We start from the raw sequence: 21,386 nt of genomic DNA on the forward strand, positions 1-21,386 counted from the left end.
TCACCGTAGAAGTTCAAATCCCTCACCCAGACAGGTCTCTTATTACAACTTACTGAATCGAACTTGAGTGCTAGAATGCTATTTTCAAGTAGAAGCGACTTAATCAAGCCACACTAGCGGTTCACTGACTGTGGCAACTGTGAGATGCTCAGTGACACTGTCATTCTAGGTGAGCGAATTCAATGAAATCTGGAGTGATGGGAATCTTTCACGAGTTATCACACAAATGAATCTAGACATGTCTGTATTTTTGTTATATTATTGTTATAAAGTATATTTTCTAGTTGTCAAAGACCTGTGAAAGATTATTTAACTAGTGAAAGATTCCCATCACTCCAGATTTCATTGAATTCGCTCACCTATTGACGTTGAAAGCTTCAGTGAAAATACATGCACATGTGTAATTAAAATGAACAGACCGGCCAACTGAGAGACAAAATAGATCATCTCCCTGGAATTCCAAGGGATCGTTTCTTGTTTTCGAGGCGAGGAGCGTCGGACAGTGGGGTTGAGGTCAACGGGACCAGTTTGCTGAGGACCAGCTGTCGGCCTGCTCTGTATACGCACCATCCCTGAAGTGAAAGCAAGCGCCTCAAGAGCTATCCTGTTCTCATAACACTACACCGCTTCATAATGGAGGAGGAGAGAGAGTCCTCATGCTCTGAACCCAACAGCCTACCGACCAGGGCTGCACTAATTCAACATCTAACAGGGCTTTAACAAGGTATGGATAAAAGATAGAAGTCTCAGACGCCATTTCCTTATTTATGCTATGTATTGCTTTGAATACAGAATGATGCGTATCTTATTGTTGAAACAATAGTTTGAAGGCGAGCTGAAGGCGAGACATCATGATTCTACTATACAAGTTCTAACCTGGAGGCTACCAGGCCTAAAATAAGTATTTCCTAAATGGTATTTTGACTCAACAGTGTGTAGTTTCATTCACAAAATCTATGATTACACATTTTAATGATATGATTCCAGGCCATGACAGAAACCATAGCGGGTGTACTTATTTATTTTTTAACTGAATATTAAAAGGTAATATTTTAAATGAGATAGTTTTCCTGACGATTTGAAACGCTGATACTGTATTTAAAGCAAATTGTGCGTGCACTTGTGAAAAAATTACAGTGCTCACTATGTATTTAAGTCAAGCTGAATACAGTAAGAGAGCAATATGAGAATATCCCATGACCACATAAAACAGCAGAATATTGACTGACTTCAAAGGGGCAAAGCCAGGGCACCAGAAGCAAGCACCGACAGCAAAAACAATAATTTAATACATCATTATAAATATTAGGTGAAATTCTAATTTATCTCATAATCTTTAAAGTGGGATTTTATTATGTTTACTCTGTGTAATAAAAGGTTATAGGATAATTAAGGTGTCAGTTGAGAGAGACCCATCTTGTGGGCTATATTTGAAGAAATTACTCACTTTTCACCTGTACACTTAACAGATTTTGAACTCTATGTGGTTACATAAAGTGGCTAGCTTACACTTTTCCGATTAATGTTTGGGGTTGATCGAACTTTGTAACACTAAGGTGTTTTGATGTGAGTGAATACACCAAATGTTTGTTTAAACAGTTTTGAGTGATTGTTGAGGTTTATATCACACACTGTAAACCCCAGGGCATGGTTAACTCAAATGCTTCTAGTAAGTTGAACTGAAAGTCAATGAAAAGTAATTATTACTTAAAGTGTTTATGTGGTACTGACTCAAAACTAAATGAGGAGTCACATCACCTCTATTTTTGTAAATTATGATAACAAATAAACTTTTTCCCCAGCATGCTCTAATGCAGGTTTATTTGTTTTTGATATCTGTATTTTTGCATGTACAGTTGAAGTTGGAAGTTAACATACACTTAGGTTGGAGTCATTAAAACTAGTTTTTTAACCACTCCACAAATTTCTTGTTAACAATCTATAGCTTTGGGAAGTCGGTTAGGACATCTACTTTGTGCATGACACAAGTACATTTTCCAACAATTGTTTACAGACAGATTATTTCACTGTATCACAATTCAAGTGGGTCAGAAGTGTACATACACTAAGTTGACTGTGCCTTTAAACAGATTGGAAAATTCCAGAAAATGATGTCAAGGCTTTAGAAGCTTCTGTTAGGCTAATTGACATCATTTGAGTCAATTGGAGGTGTACCTGTGGATGTATTTCAAGGCCTACCTTCAAACTCAGTGCCTCTTTGCTTGACATCATGGGAAAATCAAAAGAAATCAGCCAAGACCTCAGAAAAAAAATTGTAGACCTCCACAAGTTTGGTTCATCCTTGGGAGCAATTTCCAAATGCCTGAAGGTACCATGTTCATCTCTACAAACAATAGTACACATACATAAACACCATGGGACCACGCAGCCATCATACTGCTCAGGAAGGAGACGCTTTCTGTCTCCTAGAGATGAACGTACTTTGGTGCGAAAAGTGCAAATCAATCCCAGAACAACAGCAAAGGACCTTCAGAAGATGCTGGAGGAAACAGGTACAAAAATATCTATATCCACAGTAAAACGAGTCCTATATCGACATAACCTGAAAGGCAGCTCAGCAAAGAAGAAGCCACTGCTCCAAAACCGCCATAAAAAAGCCAGACTACGGTTTGCAACAGCACATGGGGACAAAGATCGTACTTTTTGTAGAAATGTCCTCTGGTCTGGTGAAACAAAAATAGAACTGTTTGGCCATAACGACCATCGTTATGTTTGGAGGAAAAAGGGGGAGACTTGCAAGCCGAAGAACCCCATCCCAACCGTGAAGCACGGGGGTGGCAGCATCATGTTGTGGGGGTGCTTTGCTGCAGGAGGGACTGGTGCACTTCACAAAATAGATGGCATCATAAGGTAGGAAAATTATGTGGAAATATTGAAGCAACATCTCAAGATATCAGTCAGGAAGTTTGGTCGCAAATGGGTCTTCCAAATGGACAATGACCCCAAGGACACTTCCAAAGTTGTAGCAAAATGGCTTAAGGACAACAAAGTCAAGGTATGGCCATCACAAAGCCCTGACCTCAATCCAATAGAAATGTTGTGGGCAGAACTGAAAAGGCTTGTGCGAGCAACGAGGCCTACAAACCTGACTCAGTTACACCAGCTCTGTCAGAAGAAATGGGCCAAAATTCACCCAACTTATTGTGGGAAGCTTGTAGAAGACTACGTAAACTTGTATGTAGGTGTACGTAAACTTCCGACTTCAACTGTACATTAAATGATTGATGAATCTCATGCTACACAAAGATACTTAACATACATTTTTCTAAACTAATCCAATCATTTCGTTTTATGCACCCGTTACTGAAATGGTTCTTCCAGTTTGTTCCTAACCCTGACAGTCATTATGAATGCAGGTGAATAATAATTTCAACTGTTGGATATCCGAACTCTGGCTGGATTCCAATAGGAATTACACATTACTTTGCAAGCCAGCATAGGATGGCAAAATTCTGGTAAATTGCCCAGGTTTTCCAGAAATCCCAGTTGGAAGATTCCTGGATATCCTTAAACAAGGATTTTTGGAAAATATGGGAATTTTGGAAGAGTTAACAGACTTTTGCATCCCTATTTGCAGGCCCGCTGTCACCTGTAAACCCTGAGTTTCAGGCTGCTGTATTAGGGTAAAGCTAGGCCTCAAAATATGACCTCATAAGATATTTAATTTATTGTCATATAGTGTTTATTTATAATGATAACATTTGCCTAGGAACTCAGTTGGTGAAGGCTACAGGACTTTAAAATTAATGAATTCAACAACCATGTCTCTGTCACTAACAAATACAGTCGTGGGTGGTTACTCTACATTTCACTCGAAAATGCAAGGCACACTGGGAAATTATTTTGGAGGCTTGGCTTAGTGGGGGTGTTACTCAGAATATGATTATTTGTCAAACGGCAGTCAAGCATCGATCATCATGTCACCAGAATAAGCCCCTCGATATTTATTGAAAAGGAGCATCAAGCTCATCCCCGTGAACTTTCACCATCCTGTGAAGTACATCATCATTTATTTAATCTGTAGCCTAATGTCATGTTCAAGAAAACTAGAAACTCTGGGGAAAAAAACTATCTCCGACTGAGATTTTCTTTTTTAACAGTCATTCAACTCGGAATTCCAAGACGGAAACTTTTTCTAGAACTCTAGAACTTTCTTTCCTGAAGATCACTGACGTCATGATTTGACCTTGTTTCTTTCCGAGTTCCCAGTTGTCTTGATAGCACCATCACCGCATGCTTTTCTAAATCGTAGTGGGAGGTCCACAAACCATATCATCGTGTGACTCTAAGTTTACTTCGATATGTTGGTTATTATATCAATATTTGTGCATAAAAGCATTTTTCTACCACCATTTCTTGCATAATTAATTTTACTGACACAAAAAGATCCCACTACGTCGAACAAACTAATTATTTGTCTGCCTTTATACAATTCTACAGAAACTTCCTGTTTCCATCACAGCTGTCTTGATTTTGTTTTATACTATGACTTTACACTCATCAAAACTGTGGAAGGAAATGTGGTTAATGAGGCTGAGTCTTCAGAGATAACCTCTCTGGCTGAGTTGTGTAAACCAGGGAAATTCCTATTGTTGGCAGATGTACCAGCAGGCCTCAGACGTCCTTAGGCATTTAATGTGCAAGTCTTGGCTACACAAGATACGGCCTGGGGAGCTCAGACAGAATATACAGACCCCAAATACAAAAAAAGAAGGAAAAAAACTTGAAAATATAAACTGTCATTCCATCTGACTCCAAAAGGGCATAGTAGTGTAAATGGTTAAATGCTGTCACCTCTACCCCTATCATCTATCATATCCTTTTGAAACAATCACAGACTGTGTGAACGTAAACATTGTAAAAGTAATAAAAGCTTGGACATGAAACATCTTCTTGAACATTTAGACTAGCTTTGTGTACATGGCAGACGAACTGAGCAAGTTCAAGCTTGCGCTCTCATGAACGGTTTAATAAATCTTACACTGAAGGATGAAAACACTTAACAGACTGATTAACCGCTGACAGTTTTATGGCAAAATTACTATTGTTGCACTTTGAGCACTCATCATTAGTTGAATCAATGATGAGGTGCAATCGTTTATACTTTTACCACACGTCTTGTGTCTGTTTCTTCCCTTTGATTTGGTCCCACTCTATCACCATGCCACTGCAGCGCAACAAGCAGACACTCATAATCGCCCCAAATATCCTATGACAAAAACAGTCATATGACTAGCCTAGCCTAGCTATATCATATCTCAGCAATGTACAGTATGGGAAATCTGAAGGTCCCTAACACAAGGGGGGAAATTACACAATCATAAGGAAGCCTAGGAGCATTGAAAATAATATACTTTGCCAAAATGATTTAAAATAATTCACGTTTCGCCAACCAAGTATGATCCAACTCACCTGTGTTGGCCGTGATCTTATCCCAGGCAGCATACAGTACGCCTACTCCCGCTCGGTTGGAACTACAGCATCGTAAACTGGTAAGATTTTTTTTTTTCAGCTATCATTAACATGATAGGCATATTCCAATTGTCTTTTGACCAAGGATATTAGATATTTGGAACAGCCTCTCTTTATAAATTGTCGTAATTAACTCAGTGACGCGATTTAATAATTAGCAGCCGACATAAAACAGTCTTTTAGGTCGCAAAAGATGAATATGCCTACACAGTAAAATAAGTAGTAAAGCAACCTTCAAGATTTGAACAACCTTCATTAATTTGTGGTGTCGAATGACAATGACGCCATGTAGAGATAAACTTCTTTTCTTTCTTTTTTTAAAAATCCAGTGAAATATCTAAGAAATGCAAGGAATGTCTTTTGTTGGGCTTCCTATATTGATCAGCCTACTCAAGAGGCCACTTGGTGTCCTCTCTTTGTGGGTCTTTGGCCGGACACTAAAGCCTGATCCCATAGATGGGTCTCGACCGTCCACTTCTGTTGAGAAAGGGGTGACAGAATACCCCAGCTTGCTCAGAGGATCTTCTCTGGACATGCGGCTGCAGAAAGGGGCTTTGACTATTGCAGAGTCTGTATCCAGGCTTAGACGTTCTATAAGCTGGCAGTTATTACCTCCCTCACTCCCATCTTCCCTTCTTCCCTCCCTCCCTCACTCATTCAAACCTTACACAGCAACTCTCCAAGATTGACAGACATGCAGTCATAGAATTAGAAACTTGGAATAATAATAATTTAATAGGATCTACAGTATATGCATACAGTCCACCTTTCTCCTTAGAAAATGTTTGTCATCAAAGCATCATGTAATCTATCTTCCCATGAAAGCAAATCAATCGCATTTATTTTAAATTAGGCAATCTGGTGGATAAAAAGTGGAAAAACGATACGAAATTGTTGCCTGCATCACACTCGGTTGGCTAAATCAGCTTTAAGCAAGAAACATTCACCACCAACAGTGTAATAACACGCTGACTGGAGAGGGGCTTAAACCATGCCAAACACTGCAACAACTCAAACAATGGTCAAATGTCCTCATTCTTTGTGTGCCATGGCATGACAGCACAAGCTTTTAGTTCTATCAGGTTTAGACATCTATTTAGCATTAAGATGTTGAAATAGTTTACTTGAACATTTGTTTTACATTAATGCCAATAATCTTTATGTAAAGAAAGCAATCTTTCACGGTGAACTCAACGTTTTGTGATGTTAAGGTGTCCAGGTTTGTCCAGGTATTTGTAGTACCGTGGTGATAGCTGACTATTTCCTCATTGTTTTTGAGGTTGATCATTTACTTCAGGTCAGGTGAGAGTGTTTTCAGTAATCAATAACAAAGCCCATTCTCAAACGTCAGGTACAAAGTTGGCACCTCTATGGACGTGTAAGACTTGAGAAAAGATACATTCAATGAGGACAAAGAAGTTCTTATCAGGTGACACTGTCATTATAACCCTGAAGAGAACCTATAGGGAAGTGTGTGTGTGTGCGTGTGTGTGTGTGTGTGTGTGTGTGTGTGTGTGTGTGTGTGTGTGTGTGTGTGTGTGTGTGTGTGTGTGTGTGTGTGTGTGTGTGTGTGTGTGTGTGTGTGTGTGTGTGTGTGTGTGTGTGTGTGTGTGTGTGTGTGTGTGTGTGTGTTTTTGAGTATCTTTAAAATACTTTTTTCTGTGTATTTGAGCATTTTCAAATACACAGCCCAAAACAAATACTTTTATTTGAGCATTTGAATGGTTATTTGTAAAAACCATATAGTCTGCCAATTTGCATTTGACAGTATGTTCAAATACTTATTTCAAATACTATTTTCGAAAACCTGGGTTAAATGCTTCGGAGTGTATTTGAGACAGTGTATTTGAAATACTTTCCAAGTGTATTTTCAAGAACATTAACATATTCAACTACTTGTCTTTTCAAATAAAATACATCTGAATACTTACTTTGAATGTATGTGAATGTACATAAGATATTTGAAATAGTATTTGAGCCCAGGTCTGGTGTGGTGCACCTTTACTTGTATGTACATGTGCACATGTGCGTGTAGAACTATGCCAGCTGAACCTTCTGAATTCACTCCACTTGTTAGCCTTTCAAAGGGCAATCTAATACGACCTCAGCCTCGGGTCACCCACTTCTTCCTCATGTTATTTCAGCAACACAGACCGATCTAAAGCAGTTAGTAACTTCATCTCTGGACATATTCTTTCACAAAAGGTGTGTTTGTTTACAAAAACCCATGCAAACGTGACACTTACCCAGTCGGCGGGTACAAAGCCCCAGTCGTGTGAGTCGAGTGATCGCGGCACAGGGAGTGAAAGATGAAAGCTGGACTGAGGCTAGGGCTCTGCGCACATGTCGGGATGATGCTCTCACCGGCCTCATCGGCCTTCAATTAGACAGGTGGAAGAGTCAGCTGTAGAGAGGTCTGGGGGGGGTTAAACCCAGACCGGTGTTGGTCTAAACTTATTTTTTGGGGGTTTGATGCACTTTGATATGTACACTCCACATGAGCAGCCCAGACTGTGAGTGGCGCAGGGCGATGAGCAGGGACTTGTCGGAAGCTTTATGGGATGCAGCGTTTGTTTATTAATCACTGGGTTCTGTGATGTGTCTCTCATCACTCCTACAGGTATAATTAAGCTTTAAAGGGCATGGGAGGCTTGATGTGTCTGAGATACATTTTGTTTTATCTCCATGTCTCTTTTGAAGTCAGTGGTGCAGCTTGAGTGCGTTGTGTGTAGTGTGTAGTGTGTGTGTGTGGAGTGGAGACTACTCAGCCGGGGTTGCCATGTTACATGTTCTTCAAAATGTATGCAGCAAGCTTTTTACACGACAGCTTACATAACTTACTTAGCCTCAATTCATTCATTGAATTGAAAAGATTGACAGTTCAAAAACCGTCAGTTCATCAATGGCCAGAATGGGGAATAATTGTTCCCATGACATCCTTGATTTCCATCAGACAGCTGTGACAGACTGTTTCCCAGTCAAAGCTTCTGACAAACGTTGGGGGGAAAAAAAACAACGCCTCGTCATCAGAACCTGTGCAGCTTGACTGTCGTAGCCCAATTGACCCAATCGAAAGGTCAAGCGAATTGGAAGATACATCACAGGACATGTTTGAATTTCACAAGTTCCTCGTCACTTCATGTCGTCTAATATTGATTTACGGCGTCAAGCGGGAGATGTTGAGTGGGACATCAGAGAAGAATGTAAACACACTGCACGTCACGGGCCTTGATCTTCCATTTCACCTTTCCACCTTAATTAAGGACCGGTCCTCTGCCGGACTGAAGGGTGACATGTCTTTTTCTCTACTATATAGATTTCAAGATTTCTTCAGATTTAGGATAGCTTTGTAGATAGAGGAGAGAGAGAACTTGAGTGGCGAAGCAGGGGATCAAACCAATGTCTACAGGGGCTCGAAGGTGGCAGCACTACCACTAGACCAGCCCCCAGCAAGATTCTCTTTCTTTTTTGGAATACACTTCAAACAGAAGTTATCATCTTTGTCAGAGGACACCAGAAAAAAGTCCAATCTGGTCAAGTGCTAGAGCTAAAAAAAGGACGCAGAACCAATGGGAGAACGAATGGTGGCTGGCTACGCAAGCTAAAATGTATTCTACAAGTTACTGGGGTACGTTGTATAAAATAAGTGATGTTTCATGTGTGAAACCAGGTAACTTTAAATAGTAAAAAAGGTACATTTGCTTAATTTTGGTTGTGTTCCATGTGCTTGATCAAGCTGTCATAGAGCTGGAGCTGGGGAGGTGTGAAGAGATGAGAAGCTCACCTGTTTACTTTGGCAAGGAAGATAGAGCAGGCAAACAGTCAATGAGCTGTCATCTCTCCAATTCGATCACACGGTAATGTCCCTTCACATGTGAGTGAGTGAGCGAACACAAACCTTACAGAAAATGTTATCTGACACTGCACATAATAACAGTATAGTGGGCATTCATATTCTGAACGTAGTCTGAACGTAGTCTGAACATTTCAGGAACAGCTGAGTTCAAGGATGTCAATGTATCTATGTCAATGAGGCGAAAGGCTAATCCAATTGAACATTTCGTAAGCCTAGAATGGACCCCAGCCATGTTCTCAAACATAGAGTTGCTTTATTAATTCCTACATTTAGCCTTTAGCGCCATAGTGGCATATTAGCGTGACATCTTCTTGAATTTTTAGTGAGGAAGCTTTGTTGATGCTAGGGGCATATCCTAACACCTGACCAGTAATCAGAATGACATTAAGAAGTCTATTGTAGCTGGACAGTTACATGACTGAAATACTCACTGAATTGGAACACAAGTACAGATTGCAGTAAGTCCTGCTGAGATTGAAAGATGTCTGCCCTATTTTGGACACCGTTAAGGAGGAACAAATTGCAGACAGTATACATTGTAGATCAAAGACATATAATGACATAATGTATGTGCAACTGACTGGAGATCGAACTCAAGTTTTGGATTTGACTAATGATCATGTTAGCCTACTGAGCTAAAGCCTAGGCATTAGCTTTGGGAGCTAGCACAAGTTATCAGGTGTCGTTACTCATTCATGTGACCATAACTGACCAATGAACTTCAACCTTCTTTGACCTCCTAAACATAACACAAATGTGACCAAAGAGGTATAAACCAGGTTTGCGAGACTAAAACAAGACTATATTATCATTATATTGCCAACTCATGTCCTGTTCACAAACTGCATTCAAAGTGGTGCACTACATATTAGACTGAGTGTACAAAACATTAAGGACACCTTCCTAATATTGACTTCCCCTTTTTTTCCTTCAGAACAGCCTCAATTAATCGGGGCATGGACTCTACAAGGTGTCCAAAGCATTCCACAGCGATGCTGACCCATGTTGACTCCAATGCTTCCCACAGGTGTGTCAAGTTGGCTGGTGGACCATTCTTGACACACACGGGAAACGGTTGAGCGGGAAAAACCCAGCAGCTTTGCAGTTCTTGATACACTCAAACCGGTGCGCCTGGCACCTACTACCATACTCTGTTCAAAGGCACTTAAATCTTTTGTTTTGCCCATTCATCCTCTGAATGGCATACACACAATCCATGTCTCAATTGTCTCAAGGCTTTAACCTCTCCTCGCCTTCCTCTACACTGATTGAAGTGGATTTAACAAGTGACATCAATAAGGGATCATAGCTTTCACCTCGATTCACCTGGTCAGTCTATGTCATGGAAAGAGCAGGTGTCCTTAATATTTTGTACACTCAGTGTAGATTTAACAGTATGACTTCCATTTGTCTCTGACACAGGTCGATACATCCTATGCGTGTTTTTGCAATGTTAACAGCCTGCAACAGAGAAAATCCAACTATCCAAGTGCCTCCTAGTCGCCAAGCCGACGTTTCAAAGTCTTCGTCACGGACCTGATGAATGCACCATGAGAAATACAATTATGAGGTGACCGTCAAACGTTCCAACCCTCACTGATCCACCCTTTGTTACAGAAGAATCCCTTAACCAGAGAGTGATTTGTACTGACCTCATATTCATAGATACACATTTGTGACACATTCACAACATGTCCAAAAACAGAGAAGAATGAAGAAACCACTCAGGTTCCGTGAAAATAAACCGCGACAGGGCGGTGTAGTGCGGTCCCTGAGACTAAACTGTTCTTCACAAACAGTTTTTGGGGGGTTTCTTCAGTGTTCTATGCAGCCTGGAGTGGTGTGTTCCTTGGTTCCTTGCCACAGATAAAGCAATAACAAGACTTGTATCAGCTTTTTGGGAAAAGTCTTGTTTTGTGGCTCACATTCGTATCAGATGTCTAAGTGCAAAGTGCCATAAACTTTGAATTGTGTAATGAGGGGAATGATCTAGAATAGGGTTCTCTAACCCAGTTCCTGGAGCGCTACCCTCCTGTAGGTTTCCGCTCCAACCCCAGCTGTAACTAGCCTGATTCAGCTTATCAACCAGCTAATTATTAGAATCAAGTGCGCTAGATCAAGGTTGGAGCGAAAAGGATGGTAGCTCTGCAAGAACAGGTTTGGAGGTTTCTAGAGGTTTCTAGACATCCTTTTTTGAGAACATAACAGATCTCTAGACAAGTCATCATATCTAGGCCTCATTTCACCACAAACCGAGGTTGAGGTTCGTAGGTAATCATTAATCACATGATAGAAGGGGAAAAAAAGGTGTGATCAGACAGATAACGGAAACGCAAACACAACGCGCTGTACCTTTGGCGCATTGAAAAATAAGTAAATATGTGTTGCTACTTTACCTTTCATCACTGTTTGAAATTACAACAAGAGGCCAAAAGACGGCTTGCATTTGGCACAACCTCAACATGCTTTGAAGTATTAAAGCTGTGGTGAATGACTTGCCTCCTGAATGTTTAAGCAACATGTGTCATTTAGACTGTGGGGGTTTTATGTTTTTTTTTTTATGATGGGCTTGGCTTTTGACAATCCAACCATTTAGATTTTTTGAGTGAGGGAAATGTTTGGGAGAGGTTAATCCTGTGTACTGTATTGGCACGAAAGTGTAACCAATGCCAAAATATATTGTCATGTATAATGGGAAATGTGGTAGCATTGAGTTCACTTGTGGTGGCACTGGCAACAAAGGTACACCTGCCACAAAAACACCTTTTACCTAAAGACATTTGCGTTTTCGTGTAAGCACAGAAGACCAGAAAACACAAAACATTAAAGTAATGTGCCGTGATCTGTCAGTCTATTTGAAAATGTACATCTAACCACAAACCTCAAGTACCTTCTCAAAAGTGCACCGTCGTCGCTGTCGTTTTGAGCAGTTCAGCAATCCTGTGTTTTGTTGTTGAATTATTTTTTGACTGGTACAAGAACACCTCTACCATGTTGCCAGCTCTCATCACCTGAACATGTATTCATACAAGCAAGGTAGAGGAGACAGCGGGGTCCTGCACTGCAGACGCGGAAAGTCCCCAATTATGTGGTAATTCTAGAGAGTGGTTGGGATATTTATTCTTATTGCCCAAAGAACTTGGCATTTACGAGACTCACCACAAAACACATTCCACCAAGCACAGCACAGGCAAACTTGAGGCTCCCTCACTCCCTCACTCACTCAGATGAAATAGCTACTGATTTATGGTGTATTTTGAAGGAAGTCTCCGGGCTTAGTTTTTAATTCTGCCGCTTTTTAAAATTAAATCAGTTAATTACCTTTTCTTTGAGGAGTGGTTGGCAATATTAACGAGTATGCTAATAAACTACAACAAACAACCTGCAGTATTTTCACCTCACACCTCCACCCTTCAATATGCCCCCCTTAGGTAGGGTGTGAAAACCAAAGATGTTCATATAGATAACTGGATCTCAATGGTGAAAACACTGCTGTAAATTACATGATCTCTAAATGGTCATTTACTTTTGCGTAAGACAATTTACATTTTTCTTGATTACATATTTCGCTGTATTTTCCAATTGCTTTATCGCTTATTTCCAAAGTCACTCCATAACTAAGAACAGGGAAAGTCCTGTTCACTGTGCTCACAATGTTTTTTTAGGATTGGACCAATGGACCTCAGTGCTAAAGGTGTAATTTGAATCATTTCTATGTGCCATGTATGTAATCAGCATGCAGTCAGGGATAAGTACCAAACCCCTGTATGGAAGTTTCAGTGCCTTTCAGACACAGCAGGGTTGGTCAGATTTTCTCGAATAATTCCTTCCTAAAGCACCATTTAAGGCCATTATGTGAGTCTATTTTTGGCCACAGTGATGGATTCTGCTCAATTATTGTCCATTATGGAGAGAGATGGCCTAACATGCGTGACAGGAATTACTGGTAACGGCTGTGACATCCACTGTGAAATCCACTTTGCACATTTAGCTCAGCTCATCAACAAGTTTGTATTTCTAATTCACTTATGTGTGCAATGGCTGGTGGTTGCTTTCATGTTGTCTTCTTCCATTGTTTATATTAGGTATCTGTACAGATGTGGGATCTTAATTTGACCAGTTTCGTCTCAGGAGTAAAATAATCCTGCAGCAGGAGGATTGGACTATAAAAAAAAGGTGTTCATTTCTAACATTTCTTCATTTGTTTTGATAGGCTAAAGTAGACTATAGTTTTTGGTGTGAGATGTCGTGAGAGAAAGAGAGCTGCAGGTTTTCAAGGAATTTTTGTAAATCACAAGGCTCGTTTTTTTCCTGCGACAACAGATACTATATGTAGTTGATCAATTCATTGGTAAATGCTCCACATACTCAACATAATTGTACCTATAATGAATAGGTACACATCACGTATAGCCTACCAACTCTCCTTATAGTCCAGAGTTATGTGAAAATATCATAAAAGCATGAAACTTGGTACAGTTTGGGGCATATCTAATGCTATTTGCATAACCTGCAGTGGTATTTGTCTTATCAAGACTAATAGAACAGAAACAGGCAACAGAGGTTGAGTTAGCTCCTATAACTCATCTCCTGGCACTAGGGGACTGCAGTGGATGTCGTGTTGCCAGGGTTCAGTCACAGCAGTCAGCACAAACTGAAGCTAATTGAGAAGGAAAAGTGGAAACAAGTTCTACAAGGGGGCCTGAGAACAACCCCGAGAGCCACCAAGGCCCCCGCCAGAGATGAATCAAAATGGTCGATCAATAACTTCTCAAGTGCTAATAAGCGCTGGCACATTTGGTGATATGTGAGCCTGTTCGTCATTTCAACTGCGCAAAGAGTTATGGGAAATCCATTGTTAGGTCCAAAGTATGACGTAATGTAGCACTTAGTAAATGAAGGAAAACCAAAAGCCCTCTGTGATTTGTATTTCATTTACAAAGGACAAGTCTAATCATTAGGAGCTCCATCTCTTCGAAACACATAGGAAATGCTATAATGATGGCCATGTTTTTTTTTATAGCCGACTTAGTCAGCAATGAGCCAACGACACAGGAGATTACAGCAAATAGTATAGCCTTTCTGTCTTCCATCTTTGATTGGTTCCTTCTCAGATAACCAGGGGATGGATTCCTATTCACCATAAGGTGATTAAAGTCATATTAGGAAACCGTTATGGGGGAGTCGTAAAATTATTTGATTTCTGTCCTCTCCACTGTCTCCTATCAAAGTGATTGGTCTACTAGGTCATCTGCAGTGTTTGACATAATTGTTAATTAGCCATTATGGCCTGGCCTCTCTCCCCCAGAAATGTAATCTCTGACCAATTATTAATTTAAAAACAATGCCTTATATCACAGTGTGATGTATGGATACAGAACATTTTTATTACCACAGACTGACACAGTGGCCTGAAATGGTGATATATTTACACTCCAGTCTAGACATTACATTACATATTGATTGCAATATGAAAATTAAATCATAATATGGCAAAAACTGCAAGTCATTCCCTGTAATTCCTTCACTCATGCTGCCAAACATACCATCGTAAAACTGACCATCCTACCGATCCTTGACTTTGGCGATGTCATTTACAAAATAGCCCCCAACACTCTACTCAGCAAACTGGATGTAGTCTATCACAGTGCCATCCATTTTGTCACCAAAGCCCCATATACTACCCACCACTGCGACCTGTATGCTCTCGTTGGCTGGCCCTCACTACATATCCGTCGCCAAACCCACTGGCTCCAGGTCATCTATAAGTCTTTGCTAGGTAAAGCCCAGCCTCATCTCAGCTCACTGGTCACCATAGCAACAGCCACCCGTAGCACGCGCTCCAGCAGGTATATGGCACTGGTCATCCCCAAAGCCAACACTTCCTTTGGCCGCCTTTCCTTCCAGTCCTCTGCTGCCAATGACCGGAACGAATTGCAGAAATCTCTGAAGCTGGAGTCTTGTATCTCCCTCTCTAACTTTAAGCATCAGCTGTCAGAGCAGCTTAACGATCACTGTACCTGTACACAGCCAATCTGTAAATAGCACACCCAACTACGTCATCCACATGTTATTACTTACCGTCTTGCTCTTTTTCACCCCAGTATCTCTACTTGCACATCATCTGCACATCTATCACTCCAGTATTAATGCAATTATTAATGCAATTGTAATTATTTCGCCTCTATGGCCTATTTATTGCCTGCCTCCCTACTCTTCTACATTTGCACACACTGTACATAGATTCTCCTATTGTGTTATTGTCTGTACGTTTGTTTATGTGTGTAACTGTGTTGTTTGTGTCGCACTGCTTTGCTTTATCTTGGCCAGGTCGCAGTTGTAAATGAGAACTAGCCCACCTAGTTGGGGATGGGGGCGCTGTTTAGACTATTTATGCTAATGTGGCTAATTTTTTAAACGGCTTCCCACAAAATCCTTGATCGTACAATATGCATATTATTATTATTATTGGATAGAAAACAGTCTATAGTTTCTATAGGAGTTGAAATTTTGTCTCTAAGTGGAACAGAGCCCATTCTACAGCAATTTCCCTGACATGGAGTCAGATTTGAGAAATGTTGGCCACTTTTCTGAAGTCAGTTAAAAGGGCACTGTCGTTGCTATGACTATACGGACACTTCTTACGTCTTCCCCTGGATGCCTTTACGTGATGACGATTCCAACGGGCTCGATTGCGCGTTCACAGGCCCTACAAATGAAAAAACTCTGAAGCTAGTCATTCTTTGGGAGCTGCGTAACGCGCGTGGAAGACACCGACCCTCTCCTGTTCCAAGCGTTAGTTTAGCCTGTTATATTTCTCCGGTCATCTTTTCACTCGTTATAGGAGTTACAAACATCATAAAGTAGTTAATTTAAAGCGTTTTATAGCAATTTATATCCGTTTAGTGCGATTTTGGGACATTTATTTTTGCAACGATGTGAAAAGTTGGGCATGCTTTTCAGTTCATCCCGAACTCAGTTGACATTTCCACATGGCAAGAGGACAGCTTTCCACCAAAAGACGATTTCTCCCAAGAAAGGATCCTTTGCCCAAGATACTGATGGAAGAACAGCTCAAGGTAGGACATTTTTATTATGATAAATCGTGTTTCTGTCGAAACATTTTAGTGGCTTAGGACGCCATGTTTTTTGACGTAGCTTCGCTTGGCGCAAACTGTATTGAAAAGTAAGGATAAATTAAAAAATGTAATAACGCAATTGTATTAAGAATTAAATTGTCTATCAATCCCTGTCCACCCTATATTTTTTAGTCACGTTTATGAGTATTTATGTATAAGAGTAGATCACTGTCTAAGTGGCGCAAGGACGTTTTCTTTACCAGCTTGTCTACATTTCACATTGTCTAACCATGATTTTGGTGGCTAAATATAAACATTTTCGATCAAACTGTATATGCATGTTGTAATGTGATGTTACAGGAGTGTCATCGGAAGAATTCTGAGAAGGTTAGTGAAAAAATTAATATCTTTTGGCGATGTTGACTTTTATCGCTCACTTTGGCTAGAATCAATGCTGGGCTGCTAATTGCTATGTGCTAAGCTAATATAACGATTTATTGTGTTTTCTCTGTAAGACACTTAGAAAATCTGAAATATTGTCTGTATTCACAGGATCTGTGTCTTTCGATTCGTGTATGCTGTGTATTTTTACGAAATGTTTGATGATTAGTAGTTAGGTAAACACGTTGCTCATTGTAATTATTCTAGTCCATTTGTGATGGTGGGTGCAATTGTAAACTATGCCATATACCTGAAATATGCACTTTTTTCTAACAAAACCTATCCCATACCATAAATATGTTATCAGACTGTCATCTAATGAGTTTTTTTGTTGGTTAGGGGCTATAAATATCTTAGTTTAGCCGAATTGGTGATGGCTACTGGTGTTGGTGGACAAATAAAAGATGGTGGATTATGCTAATGTGTTTTTAGGTAATAGATGTACATCTTTACATATTGTGTCTTCCCTGTAAAACATTTTAAAAATCGGAAATGTTGACTGGATTCATAAGATCTGTGTCTTTCATTAGCTGTATTGGACTTTAATGTGTGAAAGTTAAATATTTTAAAAAAATATTTTTTTTGAATTTCGCGGCACTGGTTTTTCAGTGGGGGGGGGGGGGGGGGTGCCGCTAGCGCCACGCTGATCCTAGACAGGTTAAATAAAGGTGAAATAAAACACACAAAAAATAAAAGTATATATAAATATACAAGTATTTTATAAAGAAATATATTTCAAGTGTCAACTTTCAATTTCCCTGCATATTAAATAGTTCGGTCCAGCTATACTCATCAGATATAACACTGTTCAATGCCTTGTCCATCCAAGTAAGCACAAGGCTTATGTTTTATTAAAGAGAGACCCAGTTTATAGAGAGGAAAATGGGGGTTGCTAAAAGGCTGTGTGACCATGTGGGATACACACTAGTGATATGGGACAAGTCCAAGGTCAAAATATGTGAAAAGGAGAAGACTGCTCCCTTTAGAGAGGCAATTCGCATTGACAACACTAAAATTAAAAGTTGTTATCAAAATCATGGGTCACCTGACTTTAATCAGCAACGATGTAAAACAAATTGTATCAAACTGATTATTTAACAGTGGTATATGAGAGATATGAGGCATCTGGGCATGTTACTAATCAAATCATGTTGATACCCTGCATGTCTTTTTCAGCATAGATAAATTGTGGGCTTATTTTTTTCACATTCAAGTTGTCGTTGGCTCACACAATTTGCAAAGGGATACAGCAAAGGGCTCTCTTTCAACTCTTTACCACTATAGACCACCTTTTTTTTAACGTTTTTTTCAGTCGTCAGCTTTTTGCACGACAAGGTGAGTTTTTCTTTTCAAAATACCACAGATCAGGTAAAGAGATTGTTGGGGGAAGAAAGTGAAATAAAAGGCTCTTTAACGTGGTATTTATAAAGAAAAGACAAACAGTGTCCCTGTTGAAAATAAAAGTTTGGAAATGTTCAGAAATCCATTCTGATGACAGTTGGAAGAATGCAGAGCTTTATGAAGGACTTGAGCCCCATCTTTGCCATATCTTTTAACCATGATTATTTACTTAAAAACACAAGCGAGGGCCCTAGTCTGGCATTGTGGACGGCAGTCCTTTGATAGGGGCTCTAGGCTTGAATTCTTAACTAATAATTTGTTCCACGCCTTTGTCTGAGGCATTAACGGCAGTGGTCTGCGTTTTTCTTGCTCTAATCTCAAGAATGTGCCAGCCTCTTGAGAAGCGTAGGGCTTCCCTCCTCTCCCTGAGCGGGCTCCTGGTTTTGTTTTCTTAGAGGGCTCCCCAGATTGACAAGCCTCATCGTTGGGCCCTCTCCTCAGCCATCTGTTTTCACTGATTCTGTCCCAGCACATCAAAGTCAATCAGAGCCTGCAAAGCATTTTAAAAGACACACACCAACCCCACAGTGTGTGAGAAATAAGGCTAACTTTCATCAACCCCACAGAAAAAGATTGTTAGGAACTCATTTATGTTTGTGTGTACGATTTTCCATGTTGGGGGACCTGAGAGAGATTCCTTAGCTCACAGTATAGGTATGAGCAGCTAAACTTTGTTCATCTCCAGCTCTGACGACAGCTCGGTGAGTAAATCCGTCCCAACATATTCCATAGACTTGGATAGACATCGCATCAATATATCTGTCCCATTATGCTGTCTTTGAGGCCATTTCCATTTTGAAGTAGTCCATTTTCTTATTCTACTAACTGAAAGGCTGCATACAAACAAACTGAAAAGGTGCATACTGCCACCTAGAGTGTGTTGTTTGAACAGGTATACACCCTCCTGGTGACCTGGATGGAATGATGTGATCCTTCTTTAACCCATAGGAAATCCCACCCAGCTGACTACTTCAAAATTGTGAAAATCATCAATGGCGCTGCACATGCTAAAACAGGCTTTTTGGCATTAGAGTCCTCTATTTATCTCTATGACATAGACTGAACTTTTTTGGTAATGTATTCAGGGACATCTCTTGACAATGAAGGAATCACCTGTAGTGAAGACAGAAGTCAGTTCAATGACGTTTTTGTAGGAAAATCATATTTTTATTTAGGGCAAAAGAAAAACATGGCTATATATAGTGACATGAAAGATGAATCCTAGTTGACTAATGGCTGTGGGTATTGTACCACAAGACTTTATTAGCCCGCTGTGCGAAAGCAGAGGAATTAGCACGGGGAGCTAACTCAAGTCTTCAAGTTTCAGACAAGGTTACATAGGCGAGCGTAGTTCACCGAACCACGTCTGTGTGAAGCAGTGTTTTTTTACGGTCTCTGGTGTGAACCCATTAAGTATCATAGCAGAAATATTAGATTCTGTTGATACAATACATCGATTGATTTTTCGGCATGGAATAAACAGCATTTTATCATGTGTGAATGTGATGATTGGAAAACAGATGTTCTATTCAAGTTCAAACCCTAAAGGTAGCTCGACAGTTAGGGCTCAACAACAGCAAAACCCAAACATTACTATTATTATCATCATGCTATTACAGCCCTAATAAAAACAACGTATTAAAAGCATGACCATTTTAGGTAGTCAAATCTGGGTAGCCTGGTTCAGACACGTGAAACATTCTCAATTTCCATCCAGTAACCTATAGGCTACGTATATGTAGAAGACAACGGAAATGCCATTGAACCATTACAAAATATATTCCAGTGTTTTCTAGCAGGTTAACAGTACAAGGCAAATAGAGTTATTCTCAGCCCAATCGGGGATTCACTTGACCAAGGAACTTGTTGGGGGTGGATGGGGAGGAGAACTATTATTCAATTATTAAAGTATTCTAATTCCTAATTCTATGAAACAGATCATGACGAAGGATTTGGATTTAACTCGTTGTCTGGGTCTTGTTTTCGATTCCTGTCGATCATGAAATCATTTTTGCAACAATCGTAGCAACTGTCCTTTCCTGACAATCTTTCGGACGGATGCATATTTAGCTAGTCCTTTAGCTAGCTATTTTGATCTGTAAATGTAGCAATGTTACAATGCAGCTAGCTTGCCGACTAGCAAGTGTCAGTTGGGCATCTTTCAGCTAGCTGAGTGGCATAGTAGCATGTGATCTGACTGAGAAACATATTTTTGAACATAATAAAGTGCATTTGTCATAGACAATGTTTTAATGTAAGTTTTGGAGGTCCAACTATGAGAGACATTTATTTGTCTATCATAAAGCAACAAACCAGATGCATGTCCCATTTTGCTAAATACTTTTTCTACGTGTGCACATTTCCACATCAAATCAAAGATTTTAAAAGTCTTTATATTAATGCAAAGATACTAAATTAGGCTATGTGAATACAAGTTCTTTAAAAAAAAAAACTTTGTCTTATTTATTAATTCTAAAATAGATGCAAACTTCACTATCACAGTTCAAGAGGGGTTTCTCTCATTAAACAGGGCTTGAACTCAAAAGCAACCAGTGGCAAGTTAGCGATCACCACAATTGCTCTTCAAGACCATATCATATAAAACGTACTGTTTCGGAATTTGTCACTGTGTGACCCTGTGAAGACAAGATGGTGCAGAATAGCCTCCACAGACACCCACTGCAAAATAAACCACGTGAAAGGAACTGTGAAACAGAAAGGTCCTCATTGTCCCCAGTCACACAATGGACCGGAGGAGAAACAGTATGTGCTAGGTAGCCAAAAAAAATCTATCAATCAATTACATTTATTTTACAGTAGTCAGTTGGGAACTGGGGAACTAGTTCAACAACACTTCTGAACTAGGAAGTCTCATTGTGAAATCAAATCTGCATTTTGGTGCTTAGGCTACTACTGATCTATTTAATTTTTCACTTGTTTGATATTTTGCCGTTGTCTGCCGTTGTCTGCCTCTCCAGCCCAGATATTGGGTTTGGTGGAATCCCCGGCCAGGAGACTGATGGTGGATGAATGGAGTTGGGTCAAGTATTCACAAGGGAGACTCCAAGCAGCCCTGTGTGATCTGCAGGGAGGAGTTTCGCCTACAGACTCAGGTA

At 40.0% G+C, this 21,386-nt stretch overlaps 1 pseudogene; it reads left to right on the top strand.

Annotated features, from left to right (window-relative positions):
• The window catches only part of LOC129823304 (RING finger protein 32-like), a 103,397-nt pseudogene that overhangs the window by 72,315 nt on the left and 9,696 nt on the right, over positions 1 to 21,386 (top strand).

Source organism: Salvelinus fontinalis, chromosome 25, assembly GCF_029448725.1.
Source record: "Salvelinus fontinalis isolate EN_2023a chromosome 25, ASM2944872v1, whole genome shotgun sequence".
In the NCBI taxonomy this organism is placed as follows: Eukaryota; Metazoa; Chordata; class Actinopteri; order Salmoniformes; family Salmonidae; genus Salvelinus; species Salvelinus fontinalis.